The sequence below is a fragment of the Equus przewalskii genome, chromosome 15 (genome assembly GCF_037783145.1).
Source record: "Equus przewalskii isolate Varuska chromosome 15, EquPr2, whole genome shotgun sequence".
In the NCBI taxonomy this organism is placed as follows: domain Eukaryota; kingdom Metazoa; phylum Chordata; class Mammalia; order Perissodactyla; family Equidae; genus Equus; species Equus przewalskii.
This window is the reverse complement of record NC_091845.1, coordinates 87,006,762-87,025,995: the sequence shown is the minus strand read 5'-3', so window position 1 is coordinate 87,025,995 and position 19,234 is coordinate 87,006,762. Positions and strand designations below refer to the sequence as shown.

At 42.3% G+C, this 19,234-nt stretch overlaps 1 long non-coding RNA gene across 1 annotated transcript; it reads left to right on the top strand.

The window, feature by feature from the left end:
• The first annotated feature begins 1,043 nt into the window (after positions 1-1,043).
• On the top strand, positions 1,044-19,226 carry LOC139076251 (uncharacterized). Its single transcript, XR_011527659.1, has 2 exons — positions 1,044-1,192; positions 14,731-19,226. It is a non-coding gene; the product is annotated as an uncharacterized lncRNA (long non-coding RNA).
• The last annotated feature ends 8 nt before the right edge of the window (positions 19,227-19,234 follow it).

Genomic DNA, 19,234 nt, shown 5'->3' with positions numbered 1-19,234 from the left:
GCCAAGAGGGAATGGTAACTTCCAGTGGGGAGAACTGGGCCACTTATGCAGAACGAGATTGTCCAGAAAACCCTGAGGTTGCAGGGTTCTTTAATGTGTCGACTCAGATGTCCCCATGACAAGTCTCAGGGTCTCCCTCCTTCCTAACCAGACCCTGACATTAGCTTCATCGACTTGCCTTGCAGGGGTGGAGAATTCAACTCTCCCAGATGTCCACCACCCTTATCACTAACTCTTCAAGTCTTTCTGCCCCTTCACAGCAATAGGCAAAGATTTTTTTTTAATTTGCCACCAAGGAGACCGTCTAACTTTCATATTTTGCTTTAAATTGATGATTAATCACCCTCAGCCTTTCATTATCTTTCTGATGCCACAGAAGTCTCAGCTGGTTGCTTGGGGAGCACTGGAACTGGAGTGGCCTATCCAAATTGTAGGGAGCAGATGAGAGGTGGGTTTTGTAACTTCCGACATTAAAGGGTCATGGCATGTAGGCTGCTGTGTGGGGCAGCTTACAACACCAGGCAAAGCAGCTCCTTTCCCTCAGGGGCAATTCCTGGGGAGAGACTGCAGGGAGCTCTCAGGATGCCACGGTCCTTGAAGTTAGGAGAATGGGTGCCTCCATCTTGAAGGGAGAGCCGGGTGGGGCGCCAGACACTGTTCTCTTGGTTTGGACTGTCTTACATGATTTGGGGGCAACATATTTAACTCCCTAATTATATTTTATTAGGTGAATGTTTTTAAAGCTTGTGAATCGTTACTACACGTAAACAACAAAGAGGAGATAGTCTAGAACTATGCAGGGCAAGAGGAACAATCCAGCCTGGAACTACAAACGACAGAAAACTCAGCAGTACACGCCTAAAACCTGAATAATCAAGGATTAACTGTGTTGTGGGATCGTCAAGTGCCCTCCGCTGAGAGCATAGTTTCTTACTTCATGAGTAGCCAGAAACTCGGATTTTTATAACAAGAGGAAAGGAGAGCTCTGTTCTCATCTGACATTCTTTAGAGGCTTGTGGTAAAGTGGGAGTTTATGGTGAAATTCTTTTGCAGTTAAAAAAAAAAAGTCAGCTTCCTGAAGAACATTTATTGAGCGGTCTGGAGAGCTCAGGGAAGTGAATGTAGTACCTGGAGGTTCCTGTGTGGCTTACTCAAATCAAGAAAGACTGGAAAGCTTGTATCCTGGGCAGTTGTAAGTGTTCCAGCATCTTAATTTTATTCTCTGTACCATACGTGTGTGTGTGTGTGTGTGTGTGTGTGTGTGTGTTACCATGATTGCGCAATGGCCAGCAATAAAGAGACTGAAATGTTGTGTTAGGAAGATAGGAGTTATAACTCTTTGATGATTTGTGCTATGATAACAAGAAAAAACCCACATCAAGGGGACCATCCTAAAGGAAAGTATGTAAGGATCTAAACTAAATGACCAAAGAGAAAAGATAAAGTGGTTTCAGCACAAGAGTGTAGGTCTGTGCACAAGGGGTCATCTTCAACTCTGTCGAGTGGTATGAAAGGGAGCACAAGCAAAAGGAAATGTGGGGCCCTAGGATCATCCATTCTCTTGACTAGAAAAATCCTCTAATTAGTCTTTTTAATGAATTGATTTGAATTTGAGCTGAAAATAATTATCTAAATTTGTTTGGAGGTAAAATAACTTAGAGCTCTTTGAGTTGCCATAACTGTACTCTTGGACTTGTCATTTTACTAATTTCCTTATTTAGACACCCATTTATCAATGCAGCTAACAATATTCAATTGCATAAAAATCCATATGTCACCAAGATATTCATTTTGTTCTCATCCTTTTCACTTATACCTACTATTTTTCAGGCATTGCCAAGTACAAGGGATAAAAGATGACTAAAAAATAATTCCTGTCCTCAAGGAACTTGCAACTGAGTAGGGTAAATAATCATATAAATAAGTATGGTATAAGCTACATAAAAATATAGAAAAGAGAGTGAGTTAAGTGGAACACTTATTGACTATCCACATGTCCCAGGTTCCAATATTCATAAAATAGGAATAAAACATGTACATGTTCTCAGTGAACTCATGGGAGGAGATGTTTTGTCTGCCTGGGTTTGTCTTTGAGCAAGAAGAACATCTCATCATCAGACTGGAATGGTGGGTAGAATGTCAACGTTTTGGGTAAGCTCACTAAATGATTGCTATTGTCCAAGTGAAACAGGAGATTTCTATCTGCTCATAGTGCCAGAGAGAGTATTCTCTTACTCAAGCAATACTTAGTCACCTTGGGGTAGGAGCTGAGAGGAGAAACTGCAGATCTGTAGGTTGGAATAGTGCCATAAGGGTGGAGATGGAGGCAAGGTTGCTGGCAAATGAATAGTTCAAGACCACAGATTACTATGCTCCTTATAGCTGGACACCATAGATCATGGAGTCTAAGCAAGACAAGAAAGAAAGTAAAGGCAGCAAATAATTGAGGACTTGGAAGAAAATTAATCAATCAAGTACTTATAACTTTTTATGAGGTGGACGAGTATGCTGTGGTGAGGGAGGAAAACCTAGAAAGATATGAGGTTGTGGTCTGAGGATGAGTTATTGAAGTTTGATATTTCAAAGGAGGAGCCTTCCAAATTATGAGGAAGGTGAGTGAATGTGGAAGTCAATGGAGTTACATAGATGAAGGAGCTACGTGGGAGTGCACTGGAGAGGTCATCCATGTGGAAGTGAAAGTAAGCTGGTTGATGGTGGAACTGGGGTGGAGAGGATGGTAGTGGAAGCATGACCACCACTCAGTAGCTCCCTTGCCGGGGCTCCCTCAAAACTGTGTTGGTGGGTATATTCCTCTGGCTGGAGGAGAGTGTAAGGATGCTAATGAGAAGTACCGCAAGGATGCCCAGATTTGCCTCGGCTTCTGCTCTTCTTCTCAGAAGGACCCAAGTTCTCTAGATGAGCATCAAGGACAGGTAATTTGCCTCTCAGTACAAGGACAGGAAGTGAGAAGTGCAATCTTGAAAGTCTTTTTACTTTATCGTGGTAATTTCCTCCTTATAAAGAATTTCCCATGCGGCTGCTTCCTAATTGGAAGGAAGGGGGCCAATGGAAAACTCCCTGTTCTGGGTCTCAGAAAATCTTTATGATCAGTTCTAGCTCCTGAATTAGTCGTCCTGTAGACAAGTCACCTAATGTCTTCACCCTTGTTCCGGAAAGATGTAAGGGCACATAGGAATGAATCTGAGGTGGAAAAACACACATTGTGTTAACGAAACTAACAGAACACCCCCAGGACCTGAGGGGGACAAGAATGAGAAGTGGCACCTCAGAGCGTGATGAAGACATCAGTCAGGGACTTGGGAGTGCCTGTGTCCTAGGACACCCATTGGGGCTCCTAACGTGGGTTTTCCAGCAAGTGGGCTGCTGAGGGTCACTTTAGATTCCTATGTCATTCAGGATACAGCCGGCAAAACACAAACTGCTCTAAGACTCTCAAAACGTGGGATTTGGTTACACAGCTTCCTCAGTTTGGTCACTTGGAAAGGACAGCTTGAGACAGGGATTCAGGTGCCTGTGATTTTCTGAGGGTGTGCCCTTCGGGAAAAGCTTGTGAGGGAGAGAGCAAAGCAGGACAGAGAAGGGCAAAGAGCCAAAGGCAGTGGCTCAAGCCAGGCACAGCCTTGCCTGGCCCACAGGAGGAGGACTCTGGGACATCAACCACACCACAAAACTGGCACTTCCTTGACCCAAGGCGGCCAGCGTTTCACGACCCGTATCTGTCGTCGTTGGCTGCAGCTGCTCTGTTATGTCGAGTCTCAGGGACGCAGGCCAGTTTTGAGCCCTCAGCAGTCAAAGCTCATGGCAACAGGCAAGGGGTGCACCAGGCCAGTGAGGGGACCTGGGCAGAAGCCAGACTATCTCCTGCAGCAGCTGCTGGGAAAGCAGAACCCATGAGAGGCAATGAGGCCGCCCAGAGCTGGGCAAGAGCAGGAGGAAGCTACCGTTCCTGGGCCCGGAGAGACAACCAGAGGAGGTGGTGATACCAGAGCCCACAAACCAGGCCATCCTGTGGGATCCAGACATGGCAGGCATTGACCAGAGGCCACTGGGACCACAGAAGAGGGGCCGCCTGGCAGAAACTGGAAGTACGGAAGAGATGCTGCCAGAATGCCATGAAAGTCAGAAAAAAGGCAGGAAAACACCACTGCCATCTTCCCATCTCCTGACCCCAATCTTGCCTCCCCTTGGATGAACCTACCAAGAGCTACTCAGACCAGGGCAGGAGAAGGTTGGGAGCTCTATCTCACAGCCAGGAGGGAGCCCCCAGGGGCACCCCTTAGGGAAACTGAGGGCAGCCACCCTTAGAAGGGTGAGCCCGTAACTCCAGTCTGAGAACAGAGTAGTCAGCAGATTTCCTGCATTTAGTGACTCTGGATTTGGACGAGGAAAGCGGCTTAGGACTCTGAGTCTCTGAAGTGGCAGCTACCCAAGCCAGGTGTGACCAACAGCTCCCCAGCCAATTTGCAAGCCCAAAGCTTGCTCTGCATAAGGAAGTAGACCTGGCTTGCAATTTGAAATATGTAAGGCAAAGTTACTATTAATGTCTGATGAGTGTTCTGAGAGAATACAGACGTCCCCTCTAATTCTTAGCTTTGCCACCTCCTAAAGGAGTACAATTCTATTTACAGTAAATTGGGGTGGGCAGGGGAGACTTACAACATTCAATCATCTTTGGGGGAAAAAAAGAAAGTCGACAGAGCCACTCTTGATCTTGAAAACCCATGTCAGCAACACAGCTTTGGCAGTAGCACAGATGGTTCCTGGGAACTGGAAACCAAAATGATGGCTGGGTAAAAAAGAGACATAAAAAGTAAAATAGACTAAGAGAGTACACAGGTTTTGGAAACAAAATAACACCCTTTTTATCTTTCTTTCCCCATTTAAAATTGATTTCTGTTTTAAATCTGCTCTTTTATGTTTTTTTATTGATCACATTGCCTCTTGTCATTAAAAAAACCCAGCAAGCTATGATAACATTTCCCTCCAGTGTGACTATGAAAATGTGCGCTGGGTGATAACTTGCAAGATACTCATCTACACCTGAAAGAAATGACCTATGGACACTTGGATGGAACGCTTTATCCCAGTCTCATGCTTGGCTAGTGGTATTGCACAGGTTCATTTGCAGTTAGGTTCATTCTTTTTTTTAACTTTTTTCAAGACGGTGATGAGAAATTGGTAATTTATAACTTGATAATATCGTACTTAGGTACTTCATTGTCTTGGGATTCATACACCTTGATTGAATTTAGAACATCACTACTTGAGTCTCAGAAAGTATTTGCAAGTAGATATTTCTCTTCTAATTAGTGAGGATGAAAGGATTCTGGAGGCAGAGAGTTCTGATCAATCCGGGAGGTACTGCTTGTTCTCATGAGGAGCCTGCAAAGATCGAATCCGTGTTTTCATGAAAGGACTTTTTGAAGTGCTTGAAGCAACTGTTAAAGCATCTGGGATGTCTGGTGGTTTAAACGGTCCTTTCTGGGAAATGTTAAACATTAACTTTCTAAAAATGCATGATTAGAGAAGGAATGAAATGAATTCACGTACTAGTGTGGTCTAGGGTTAGCAAGTAAGTTACATCTAAGGAGAAGCATGGTTTGCTTATTATTTTTCCTCTTTAGAAATTCCCCTTTCACATCTCTAACTCATCATTCTTCTTTCTATTTTAATATCACATGATGGTGGGAAATGACAAGAAAGAAGATGCTGAGAAAGTAGAGGAATGCTCAGAGGGGGCAGTCTTGTTAGATTTTAAACATAGTTGTGCACCGTATAATGTTTTGATCAATGACAGACTGCATGTACGATGGTGGTCCCATAAGATGAGTACCGTATAGCCTAAGTGTGTAGTAGGCTGCACCATCTATGTTTGTGTGATTACTGTAGGAGAAGAAGAAATTTTTCTCTACCCTTCTAGGTCCTTCTGGCTGTCCTAAGAACTAAATTGGCATTAGACAGATTAACAGGAGAAAAACAAACAAAAGTTTAATAACGTATACATGAGAGAAACCCAGGAAAACCGAATAACTCCTGGAAATGGCCAAGCCCTCACCTTAAATACCATCCTCAGCTAAAGACAAACAAAGACGACAAGGGTGGGGAGAGTTGGAGACTTCAAAGAGAAGGAAGGCAATTCACAGGCAGCTGAAAAGGAGCACACATTGGAAAACAAGTGTTTGGCCACAGAAACAGAAGACACAGAGGGGAGCCCAACAAACAGACTTTCCTAGGCTCCTCCCCGTCCACCACCTAGTTCATCTGATGCTGAGGTGATCACTGGCTTCCTGAGACAGTTTCTTTTAATCTGAATTCTTTTAGGCAGTTAAGGGGGAGGTAACAAGAAAAACTTCCTGAGTCTTTTGTTTCTTAAAAGTAATCAGCCTAGAGTAATCCTCATATTAATAAAATACATTTTGGGGTGGCAAATTTTGTTCCCACTCAGTACACTCTGTGATGTTCACACAAGGAAATCGCCTAACGATGCATTTCTCCGAACATGTCCCCATCCTTAAGTGATGCATGACTGCAGACTAGCGAGCGGATTACCTCTCCTCCACTGTTGACAGTCGGCCTTGCATGATGTAGGCAATAGAGTCCTGAGCAGAAAATAGTCTTTTGGGGTCATCTGGTCTCTCTTCCATCCTTTACGCAAAATTGTACCCAATGTAAGATAAAGCACAGGAAACATGTAAGAAAAATCCTGTAATGTATTACTGACCTACAATGAAATGCTCCCTCTGCAGATGCCCCGTTCTCACCATCACAAAAGCTCCAAATAGATGGATTGATTTCTAGAAATTACTAAAACCAATTAACCTGGTGAATTTTCTGTCCCGGTAAAATGGAAGCAAGAGATTTTTCTTTGTTCAAAAAGAGACCTTATTCCAGGTCCCGTGGCTTTTATCCACTTTTCCAGCAGTTTGCCTGCCTTCCTCCAGCCTCTAAGGCCCAACAACTTCATCAGCCTCAAATGGCGACCGGGCTCCTGTCCTGCAGGACACACACTGCACTGCACTAGGGGGGATGCAGAAAGGGAGAGACGGACTCTGACGTCCAGGAACACCAGCCTCGCTCCCGCAGTCTGATGGGCCTGTCACTCTCCTCTTCCACCTTTTGACAAGTCCACCATCCTTGAAGACTGAGCACAAATGCCTCTTTTCTGTGAGTTCTATAATCATAATAGTTTCCTTTCTAAATCTCTCCTACTTTCTGGAATCAGAACTTACAAAAATAAAGAAGGGGCATCGCCACAGTTGGAGTGGCTGGGAGGTGCTTCTGAGATAAGAAGACGGGAAGAGCCCAGCCTAAGGAGTCAGCCAGAGTGGGATGAGAACGGAGGGCTGGCAAGGACCTTCTAGCAGTGGGGATGGCGCCCGAAAGGCACAGAGGTGTGGAATAAAAACCCAAGCTGTGATCTGGGTAAACATTAAGAAAAAATTCTGTATAGGAAAACAGTGATGACATAGATTGGGGTTCTCCAATTTTAGACCAGTGTCGTCCAATAGAAATATAACACACCCCAAAGAATGTAATGTCGAATTTTCTAGCAGGCACATTAAACAAGAAATAGGTAAAATTCATTTTAACAATATATTTTATTTAACTCAACCTACAGATATATTATCATTTCAACATGAAATTAATTTAAAGTCATTCATGTGACTTTTACGGGCTGTTTTTGTACCGCATCTTTGATGTCCATTGTGTACTTGACATTACAGCTCATCTCAGTTGGAACTGGCCACTTCTCAAGTGCTCAGTGGCCACACATACCGAGTGGGCAACACATTGGACAGCACAGCTTTGAAGCATGTCAGAACCACATGAGGGCTTGTTCAAGCACAGATTGCTGGTCCCATCGCCACAGTTTCTGATCAATAGGTCTGGGGAGGGCTCAGTAATTTGCATTTCTAACAAGTTACCAGGTGATGCAGATGCTCCTGGTCTGGAACCACACTTTGAGAATCACCAGTTTAAGTAAGTGCTTCTTAAGCCTGGCTGCAAGGTAGAAATACCTAAGAGTTAAAAGCAAAGAAGAAAATAGTTACCCTCCAGGCCACACCCCAGGCCCCTTAACCAAAAACTCTAGGGGTCAGGCCCAGGCATCGCTTTTTTAAAAAGTTTCCCAGGGGATTTTAATTATCAGCCATGCTAGAGAACCACAGAAGGAGGAGGGGAAAAGACTGCAAAGAAGTTTTAGCGACAAAGGAGGGAAATAAAAAAAGAAAAATAGACTAAATCTTATAAGTAACAGGGAGCCCCAGTCGACTTTTGACAGGAAAGTAGTTTATCGTGAAGCGTTGTTTTGTTGAGCCGCTTGCACTGGTGAAGTGCTGTAGCGGGAAAAGTTTGGAGTTGGGTTTAAAATGGTTCAAGAGCTCCATGAGGTTGGGCCAGTGGGGCGGGGGGATGAGAGCATTCTACACACTTGGTCCAGTTAACAACTGTTCTACAGCGTGACGGAAGGAAGGGCACGAACTACACGTCAATGGGTAAATTGTGTTATTTGTTTAGTTCAGACGGGGCAGTGAAACAGCAGTCACACACTGAAATGCTGCAAAGGCCATTTGAGAAGAGTAACAAAAAAAATGGGATTTGGAGGGAAACCCTAAGAATAAATTCCTAAATGCACATCGTGTGAAAGATGAGGAGGTGTTTGATGGAATTGCTGAACCCATTCTTGAAGGGGCAGTCCCGTCCAGAAATTACTGTTATTTGACCCCATTTTTGTCCCCTCCTCTTGCCCCTAACCTTTGTTTTTTCTTCAGGCCAGGCTCGGCACTGTCTTCAAGATTCCTAATCTCTAGGAAGTGGTGTCTTTCCTTGTCTGAGCCTCTGGCTTCAGGTTGAAATGTTGTAAAAATGTGTTCCCAAAGATACTTGAAGTCAGCTAAAACTATGAACAAGAGCAGGCAAAGGTCAGCAGTTCCTGGGGAAACAGCCCCCAGCGTGATGCAAATAAGATTTCACAATCTTAAACCACAGTGTCTATCAAATGCCACCGGCACATGCTCTGAGAGCAGACATGGACTGTTGCCAACATGCCACAGAACTGAGATCACGTGAAAGCAACAGAGAAAAGCCACAGTCATAAAGGAAGCTTCTAGCATCATAGGCCCTTCCCACATCACTTCATTGATGGAGGTTAACTTATCATGGATAAATACATGCTTAAATACAATGAGAGGCCAACAGGAAATATCCAAAGTAGTAATTATAGGTAGATACTAGTCAACACGTGTTCAAATCATTTATTTTGTGTCGATCGTAATTTATATCCAACTATATATTGTCCTCCTAACAATCCGATTCCTTTCCATGTAAGAGTTTGGGTAGAGTCTCCAAAGCCTGTTAATAGGAACCTTGATAAGATTCTTAATGAATTTGTAAGACTAAGCTCCCATTACCTTCACTGAATCCCAGGTTCCTCGTTCTCCATCTGGTATCTTCTTTCTGTTCCCTTAGCATCTCCTTTTTCTCATCCATATCCTTAAAACATTCCCACTGAGCCTGGTAACAAATGGCCAAGCCAGATTGGCAATTGCATCCTTGAGCCTAAATTTCAATTCTGAGGAGCCTCCTTTCTTTTCACAACATGCCCTTTAAAATTGCTGGCTCAGATCTTGTTCTGAGCCAGAGAACCTATTTTCTTGAAAGGAATCTTCCAAACTCCCAGAGCCAAGATCAGCATGCTACAGAATGCCACCTCTGCGTCTAGGAAATCTCCACTGTCTTCTTTTATAATATTTGATCTCATGTTGGGGTTCACCCATAAAATTCAAAGTCACTTTTGACTATTGGGGGATGCATTATTTGTGAAACCACACTCTCTCATTAAACATTCTCAAGCCTATAGTCTCCATTGTCCCCATTCGCTCTTACGTAAGAATTTATTCCTCTATCTGTTTCGGCACGTCCTACTTTTGGTGGCAACTGAGAATAGTCACTTCAGTGCAAGAGTAAATTCTTATCCTTCCTAGTCATTAAATCTCAGACGAAAACAAGAGGCCCTGAGATACTGTTTTACTCCCACCCCAACTTTTCTAAGGAAAGAAAGTTAAAGATTATTTGGATGTAAAGCTTAAAATACACAAATCATGAACGAGTTCACTATTTTAAATGACATTAATAAAAATGTTTCGTAAACGCTTGACAAGGCAGAAACGAGTCAGAACATTTATGTTGTGAAATTAGTGAAACTAAAAGAGTTTAAAAAAGTAAACTTCATCTGTTAGCACTGCGAATAGGAGTCAGCATCCGCTCTAGGTGCTTCTTCAGATGGTCAGGTCGTTTTGTAACTCAAATGAGTCTTATGGTTCTAGTGCAATGAAACTCAGCAAATATTCCCCAAAACAAGGTGGGCTTCCCTGGATTTATTGGAGGTGCTGTGCTGTGCAAGCTTGGAAAATGCTTCCATCAGAGCTTGAATTTCCGAAAAAGAACTTCTCTTGCTAGTCTGTCGAGTGGGTGTTGGAACATTCCTTCTGGGTAAACTTTTTTACAATGTAATCTGTCAGAAAACAGCTACAGCAGATACAATATCCCTGTTCTCATCTAATTAGCGTTATTTGGAGCCTCCTAAGAGAACTTTGCATGGATCGGCACTCATGAATATTACGCATAAAGGATAAAACTCTTACAGGAAAGGCTGCCCTGTAACTACTTTAGTTGGTTAAGCAAATCTTTTGTATTTATCAGCTAATTCTCTGCTGGATCTTAATTCTTTTCAAATGAGCTAGCTCCCTCCTAGGATTCCATGCCGATCACAGCTTGGTTATGAACCTACGCAGCAAAATCAAGCTGCACAAATGTCAGCCCACAATGCGGTGCCAGCAGAGAGACCTTAACTTATACCGCAGCGTGGAGAGGAGCCTGGAAGCCTTTGGTGGAAGCACACTGGTGAACTGTGCTTCAAATTTAGGCTGATCTGTAAAAGAAAAAAAAGGAAAAGGAAAAAAGTAAACTGTTAGAGCAAATTTTGATGCAAAGTCTAGAGAACCGCTACTAACAGAGGAAAACCTGCATCCAATGTCTAACTGTGAATCGTAGCGTTCAGGACTCCAAACACAGGAAACTTATAAGGACACCCCGTTAATTTCCAGATATTTTACTACAATGAAGAATCCATGACATTAGCTATGGAGAAAGAAAAGTAGGCCGGGCTACAGGGGTTTTACTTACCAGTTCCACATCGGCTCTTCCTTCAGTTTTTCGCTTCTGTCTGGACCAGAGCATCTCAGAGTGTTAACCTTCAGCCATCTGAGTGGCTGCCTTCTATCACTGGGCGTGAAAGCCGGCTCTGTGTGTCTTGATCTTTATACTGTTGGTATCTAGCAAAATGTCCAGCAAGTAGGAGACGCTCAGTAAACATTTGTTGTAAAGAATTTAACTTCAACAAATGGATGTAGATGACATTATATGATCTGTACAGAGTTTATGGAGACTTTCAAAAGAAAACCCCAATGCCGTGACTCCTAAGTCGGCCTGTGGGCCCTCAGTGCTTGAAAAATCCTTTTGTGCAGGAACCAAAGCTGAGTATGGAGAAGGAAATAAGTCTTAAACTGGGGCTGTGAATTGACTATTAAGAAACCAGAGGTTATTCATAAAACTGAGAAAAAAACAAGCTGTGGACAGTGTGTTAGTACTATTAAACAATTTTATATAAACCTCTAATAGTGTTTTTACCATTCAAACATTACAGCTGGCCTAAAATTTAAGCCTCTGCCTCAAAGTCTTCTTTTTGCATCTTAGAAACTGACTGGTATTATTTATTTAAATTCATACTTCTTTTTTTTTTAAGATTGGCACCTGCGCTAACATCTGTTGCCAATCTTTTTGCTTTCCTTCTTCTCCCCAAAGCCCCCGGTACATAGTTGTAGATTCCAGTTGTGAGTGCCTCTGGTTGTGCTCTGTGGGACGCCACCTCAGCACGGCCTGATGAGCTGTGCCTTGCCCGCGCCCAGGATCTGAACCAGTGAAATCCTGGGCCGCCAAAGTGGAGCCCACAAACTTAACCACTCGGCCACAGGGCCAGCCCCTCTTTTTTTTTTTTTAATTTAATATATATTACATAGTGGATATGAAACATTTGGAAAATACAGGAATCTTTGAAAAAATTCTAATCACCTTTATTCTTCTACACTCAAGGAAAATATTAGCATTTTAGTTATCATCTTCCAATTTTTTTTAATACGTGGGAACTACAACCCTCAAGGACATGGCTGACTCAGGCCAGAATGCCCACGGGAAGCCTTCTTATACAGATCTCTCGAGGGCCTCCCATAGGTACGGACAGCCAACATGTATAGAAAGATGAATGCAAGGACACACATCATATGTCCAAGTACTTCTGGCAGAGAAAGTGGAATCCTTATTTTATTGTATCTACTTTGTACCACTTGAATTTTTTAAATAAGATGTGTTTGTGTGTTGCTTGTAAGAGAAAACACTTAAAAAGAGTTAAACGATAACTTAAAATGAGGATACTAGCACCAAAAAATGTAAAAGTATTATACAACCTATCATAATTGTCTTTTTGTTTTGACTGCTAGAATATTCAAAACTTATTTTTACATCCAATTGTAGTAGCTAAGCTACACGGAAGCCTCGTCATCTTGTTGTGTGGTTTTTTTATATATATAATTCTCTCTTTTCATTGCCTACCCAACTGTCACCTTTACATTAATTTTTGGCACTTCTTATATTTATTCTTTTATTGTAATTTGCTCTAATAATTTTTTTAGTTTTTCAAATTTTTGTTTGTTTTGAGAAATAAGTGGAATAAAAATCAATTAAGATACAAAAACACAAAAAAATCCAACTTACTGTAGTTATCAAAAATCAAATGGCCGAGTGGTTAAGTTTGTGTGCTCTGCTTCAGTGGCCCACGGTTTCGCCAGTTCGGGTCCTGGGCGTGGACATAGCACCGCTCATCAAGCCATGCTGAGGTGGCATCCCACATGCCGCAGCTAGAAGGACCCACAACTAAAAACAAATACGCAACTATGTACCGGAAAAATAAAATCTTTAAAAAAAATCAAACCAACCGACACATACGATATTTAAGACTTTATGAAGAAAGCTGCTTAGAGTACCTGTGGCCTGTTTCCCCAGAGGGTTCCATCCCAAAATTAAAATTGTATTTCTCCGATACCAATAAGACACACACACAGGCCCTTGTCCCACCTGCTTGTTCAGAATTCCTTTCTCCTGCAAAGTTTCCTCCCCTAGCCGCCCCTCCATCTAGAAGTCCCAGGCAATGTCCCCCATGAGCCGAGAAGCCATCAGCCTTATGGCAATTTCCCTTCCTGCTGTGCCTCCCTTTGGAGATGTTCTTCCCTTTCCCAAAAGGCTAAAATAAAGCCAGCAACAGTCCCTGGTACCTGCAGCTGAGCTGAGCTTCCCCGGGAGCCATTTCTGGCGATGGGCGCTCTGCATCGCCACTTCTGTTTCCAGCAGGTGCTCCTTCCTCTGTTGCTCACTTCTTATTAAACTCCACCATCCCTTCCAGACACTCTGCTTCCTTTAGGGGGTACACGACTTCCCCTAGGGATGGCCTTTCCCTCTCCCTGCCAGGCACGGCTGCCACTTCTGTGGGGCGGGATAGCCCCTCCCATGTGCACTGGTGCGAGTCTTGCTTCCTGCTGAGTCCAGTGTCCAGTGCTGGGCTGCAACAAGAGAAAGCCCTGCCCACATCTGGGACTGTAATTTGTTAGAGGAGGACCAAAGAAACATACCTGTGACCTGAGGACTCGAGCAGTTTATGGGAACATGGTATTTTTCTCCTTTTAGTTACAGAATTTCTCCTCTGGAGAATTTAGATGTGAACCAAGAATGGAGTAAGGGGAGCGTGGCTGCAACAGGAGGTAAATGCTGTGCCCCACTGACAGCTCCTAGTCTTCCCGTTCCCCACCCATGTCCGAGGACTTGTCGCTGATTTCACTTGTTGCTGATACCCTCTTCCCTGAGAATCCGTTCTCTTCCAGGAGATGCCTTATTCTCTCAGGCAATTAAGCCTCAGGGTCACTGCCCAGGATCAATTTCCCAGATACACCGCATCTGTCAGAGTTCCAGAGGTGTGCCTGCTTAGGCTCAAGCTGAAAACTCACTAGAGATACAGATGAAGGACTTGAATACGTAAGGCACAATATCTTATCCTTAAGTGGGAAACTGACCATTAGTTACAAGATCAATTTTTTTTCTAAATTAAATAATAGCTTTAACCTATCTGTCAAGTGTCACCAGCTTTGGGAACACAAAATAAAATCATAGTGCTTTCAATATGTAAGTTAATAAGATTCTGATCCTTATTCTGCTCATCATGAAAGTTCACGGTCGAGACAAAACTTTTCAGCTTGAGCCCAAGCCAGGTACATCTCTGGAATTCTGGCAGGTCTGGTATTGTGGTTTGATTATTTTCCTAAGAAAGATTTGGCCCATAATTATAATTAAACCAGATTAATGGAGGGAAAAATATTCCCTTTATTTTTAAATTTACTTCTCACATGCTTTGGCTTATAAACTTATTTATAATTAAATAAAAGAAAATCATATAATAATTTTACAATTATTGGTCATGTAATTATTGGCTACTATAGATCTCTGTTGTTAGCAATAATAGTAAATAATTTAATTGAATTTTTTCATTAAGGTGTTGCACTTAATTTAGACACATGGTATTGACCACATTTATTATATTTTACACAGATGACCCTTCCAGGAAGAGTTTCCTGAAATTCATTGCCTCCTTCTTGTTTTCTTTGGTGCTCTTAGTTGATCATTCTAAAGATAGCCATCAAGAAATGAAGACTAAAAGGCTGACCTATTTAGAAAGGAAGTGAGTGGATTGTATTCTGACTCTGGAAAGGATTTTAACCATCGTCTTCAAAAGTCAAGGGAGAAAAACCGTTTCAGTGAAATGAAACTTGTTTTAGCTTAATTGGAAGCCTCAGGGTAAACCTTTATTTGTGTATTTTTGGAAATACTATAAACTGAGTAGAATTCAAAAATGTTACCAAACTAATTAAAATGTTTTAAAATGCCAAGGAGGGGATATAGCGGTCTTACAAGCTTTCATGGATGGGTGGCTGATCTTTTCTAATAACTCATCGGAAAAACATGCTCAATTTTTCATGGTAAGAAATTGCCATTAAAAAGAGAAATATCAGCTTCTCAGTTTTATGTTTAAAAATGAAGGAGTTTGACCGGCTGCAGAATAAAAGATAGCATGTATAACCTTTTAAAGAATTATCAAAAGCATTGTCCTTGATGTTCGCCTGGCATTTTCCCCTTTGATTAGTCAAAGATAACAATCATGGACTCATATAGCACTTTCCTTCAAAGGAACCAAAGAACTTGCCTTAAAAAAAATGTCAATCTTCCATTATCTTTATAGAGATGAAGGTGGAGGGACTCGTATTCTTGCTGATGAATTGAGGGGCTGTCCGGAAAAAACTAACCAGCTCCCCGTGGCCCACCTCCCTCGGCTCTCTCCCTCCTCCTTCCTTCCCACACCCACCTCCTGGCAAGTGATGACCCTGCCACCCAGCTCAGTGTCTCTTAACAGGCCATAGCGAAATATGACATCAAGCCACCAACGGCCACTACCAAGAAGGCATTTTGGCTGGCAACTTGACTGACCATGGAATCCAAAGAAACTCGTGCTAGCCGGGAACAAGGGGTCTCAAAGCATGGTGGTTCTTTCTTTCATCATTTCTCCATTTACTCAACTGATATCTGTTGAGCCCTACTATGTGAAAGGCTCTGTGGGAGATGCCAGAAGATCAATACCGAGCAGGATCCACCAGACCCTGCCCTTAAGAAGCCAGCATTCTAGCTGGGGAGATAGGTTTTAATGAATTGATTACATAATGTTTAAAGTATAACTGTGAAAAGTATTATGAAGTGGAAATAGTGGGTGCTATGAAAGCACAGAATGGACAAATCTGACTGGAGGGTCAGAGACTGCTTCCTTGTGGCAAAAACATTTGATTTGGGCTCTGAAATTGCAATGAAAATCAACCTAAAACAGGAGGCAGAGCATTTTAGAAGGAGGCTACAGATGGCTCCGAGCTTCTGAAAGGGAAAGAAAAACCATATTGACGATAGTCGTATAGAGGAAGACCAAGAATGTCATGTACGTAAGTGAGACCAGGTGAGAGTGCTTCATAACAGGTGAGACCCTGAACAAAGGCTGTCCATACTTTCCCTGTTAGGACTAGTGTCGTTCCGTCTGAAGGAAAGCCAGGGCTATATTTTTCTCTCTCTGCCTTTAGCAGTAGGTAAGATCCCCTTTTCCACCTCTTGGCAATATTGTGAACAGATATGGTAGTTGTCTGGAAAAATTAGAGTTTTAAGACTAGTCACAGTTCTAACAATCCAGACTCAATCGAACTGTAACACCAAATCTAGTTCACCATCTGCTCCCACAACACTACCCCTCCTTTCCTATGCCCCCACTCCCGTCAGCTCAGGCCAGATCTGTAGCTTGAGAAGGTTTGTTGATCTCTTATCCTTCCCCTCCTGCTTGACCTGGTGCTGACACCCCCAGGGTCACGGGGGTGGGAGAGAGTTGGACGATGAGGATAGTTGGTGGAGAAGGAGTTCAAGGAAAAGGTCAAAGTCTTACCTGTCTGATGCTGTTATAAGCTATAGACGTCCTCAGCTATGGCAGGTTCTAAACGCAGGTTGTCTGGAGACTCCCACTAGGACCTGTAAGGGCACCATTCCTCGACACAGGTGATGAACTTTCCTGCTGGCCCCTCAGGACCCCTTGCAGCTCTGCACCCTCCCCTCTCCTCCCGGTGGCGACCCAGACTCTTTCAGCTAGGATCTTCACACTCCATACACAACTTCCTTCAACAGGGTCCTTCAAGATGGCACAAGGGGCTATTTTTCCCCGGATTCACTTGATCCATGGAAATTTGCATCCATGCTGCTGATACCCACACTGCCTTCTTTGCCCCTCCTGCTGTAATAGACAGCTCCAACCTGCCTCACACTTAAAAATTACCCAGATTGGATGCAGGGGCCAGTCTCTGTGTTAATATACCTTCCCAAATGCTCAAAAGTTCAGCAACAGTAGTGTAAGGCAGGACAATGCATTTCAGCAGTTTTGTATCTAGCTGGGGAATAAAACTCCAGTCTCTTCTCTTGGGGAAAAAAACCCACAAAACATCAGCCACCACAAATCTCTTTAGAAAGTCCCTCAGTTCGTCTTAAATGAGAGAAAAATAAGACATAGAAAACTTTTCCTCTTCAAATTTCTCACATTCTTTTCTACAGATTATTTGAAGTAATGAACATAAAGCCACATACCTTTCAGTAAGTCCTGCATAGAAATGTGTCTTTAAAATATGTGAGTTGTCATCGGTTTGCCCAGGCCTCCACTGGACGATGGGAATCCTGAGACAACGGGAAAAGGACCCTTCCACGGTCTGCTACAGAAATGTCAGTTATTCTTATTTATTGTTTTCCTCTTCTTATTGTTGTCAGTATCACCATTATTTTTGTTGTTGTTGTTACATCTATTGTTTAGGGAACACTAAAGCACAAATATTGTGGAATGATGACCTTTCCCCATGAAAGCCTGTGGACTGGAAGCTGTCCAGACGGCCCTGCAGAACTGAAGGGCTCAGCATCCACCTTGGGGGGGACATCCAGCACAGAGCCGTTCACTGTCCACCCTCTTAGGAATCGTCCTGTCTGAAGAGTCGGCTCATTCAGAGTCACATGTCTTCCCTGAGTAGTCTCCCACCAACTGCTGCTCTATACAGAGCTATAAAGGCCTGGTCACCTACCCCGACATGGAGCAACTTGAAAGACAGACTCAGTTTCAGGGCTCCCCATGGGTTGGCTGAGGCATTTGTTGAGCTCACGTCGTAGCCTAACTTACCTCTCCATCCAATCCTCCTTCACTCCATTCCACCCACATTCTCGCTACCAACAGCCCTCCCCCAAAATTTCCTGCATGCTGACCTCCATCTCAACATCTGCTTCCCAGGATGCTCCACCTGTCATGGATCATGAGTAAATAAAGGATATCCACCATTTTCATTTCTGTTAAACATTCTGCTGAAGGTCCTGGTCAATGTAAAAGGACAAGAAAAAGAAACAAAATATCATAAAGGTTGAAAAAGAAGAAATAAAGTCATCATTATTTACAGACAACATGCTGGTACATAGAAATTCCTAAATAACCTACAAATAAAGTATTAGACTCAAGAAAAAATCTTAGTGAGATTGCTAGATACTATAATGTTTATATTCCAGCCCCAAAAATTCAATTTTAATTTTTAAGATACCATTTACAAGAACATAAAAAAAAAACTGTCTAAGAATAAATCTAATCAATGATTTTTAACATGTTCACCCAGGAAACCATAAAGTATTATTGAAAGTAAATTAAAGAAGACCTAAATGAACAGAAAGATAAGACACAATTATGAATTAGACCCCACTATGGATCAAATTTGTTGAAAACCTGCCTTTATTTGTAACCTAAATCCTCCAATAAATTTAAAGGTGCACACACACAATTTCAACTACGTGTTGGCTAATTTGCACACTTCGGGTGTTTTGTTTTTCTCAACAAGGACTGATCTTGTCATAAATATTTTATGAAATTTTCATGTGTTGTAGCAGTTTAATTTTCATACATATTAGAATTCAGCTAGAACAAAGCACTGTGATATTTGGGCTTTATATTTACAGAAGCCATACGATGACTTCTCTGCATTAAAATGCGTTTTAATGTTTCCTGGGATTGCAGATGTACTCTATAGAATAACTAAGCTTCTGGGCCAGCAAGGAGGACAACATCTTGTCCTTTCATGTCTTTGAGTGTATCTTTAGTTACTAAATTTCAGTTGCCTTAGTCACAATCTATAATAGAGTCTGCTATGACATTATAGTCCAAAAATGTTCTGGTAGTAAAGAATAGGAAAATAAAAGTTTAAGCCGACGAGAACAACTAAAATATCATTTAATGATTTGAAAGAGTTTTTATTCATATGTATCAGCAAATGAATAAAAATATATTGTTACCAAAATGGGCTGATGCTTTAAATACCATGTTGTAGCCTGATTTTATCACTTAAAAACCTATTCCGTGTCAATAATTATAAATCCTTATTGTCATTTGTATACACTGCACAGTATTCTACCATGTGAATAAGCCATTATTAAACATTCCTCTCTCTCTGGCTCTGTA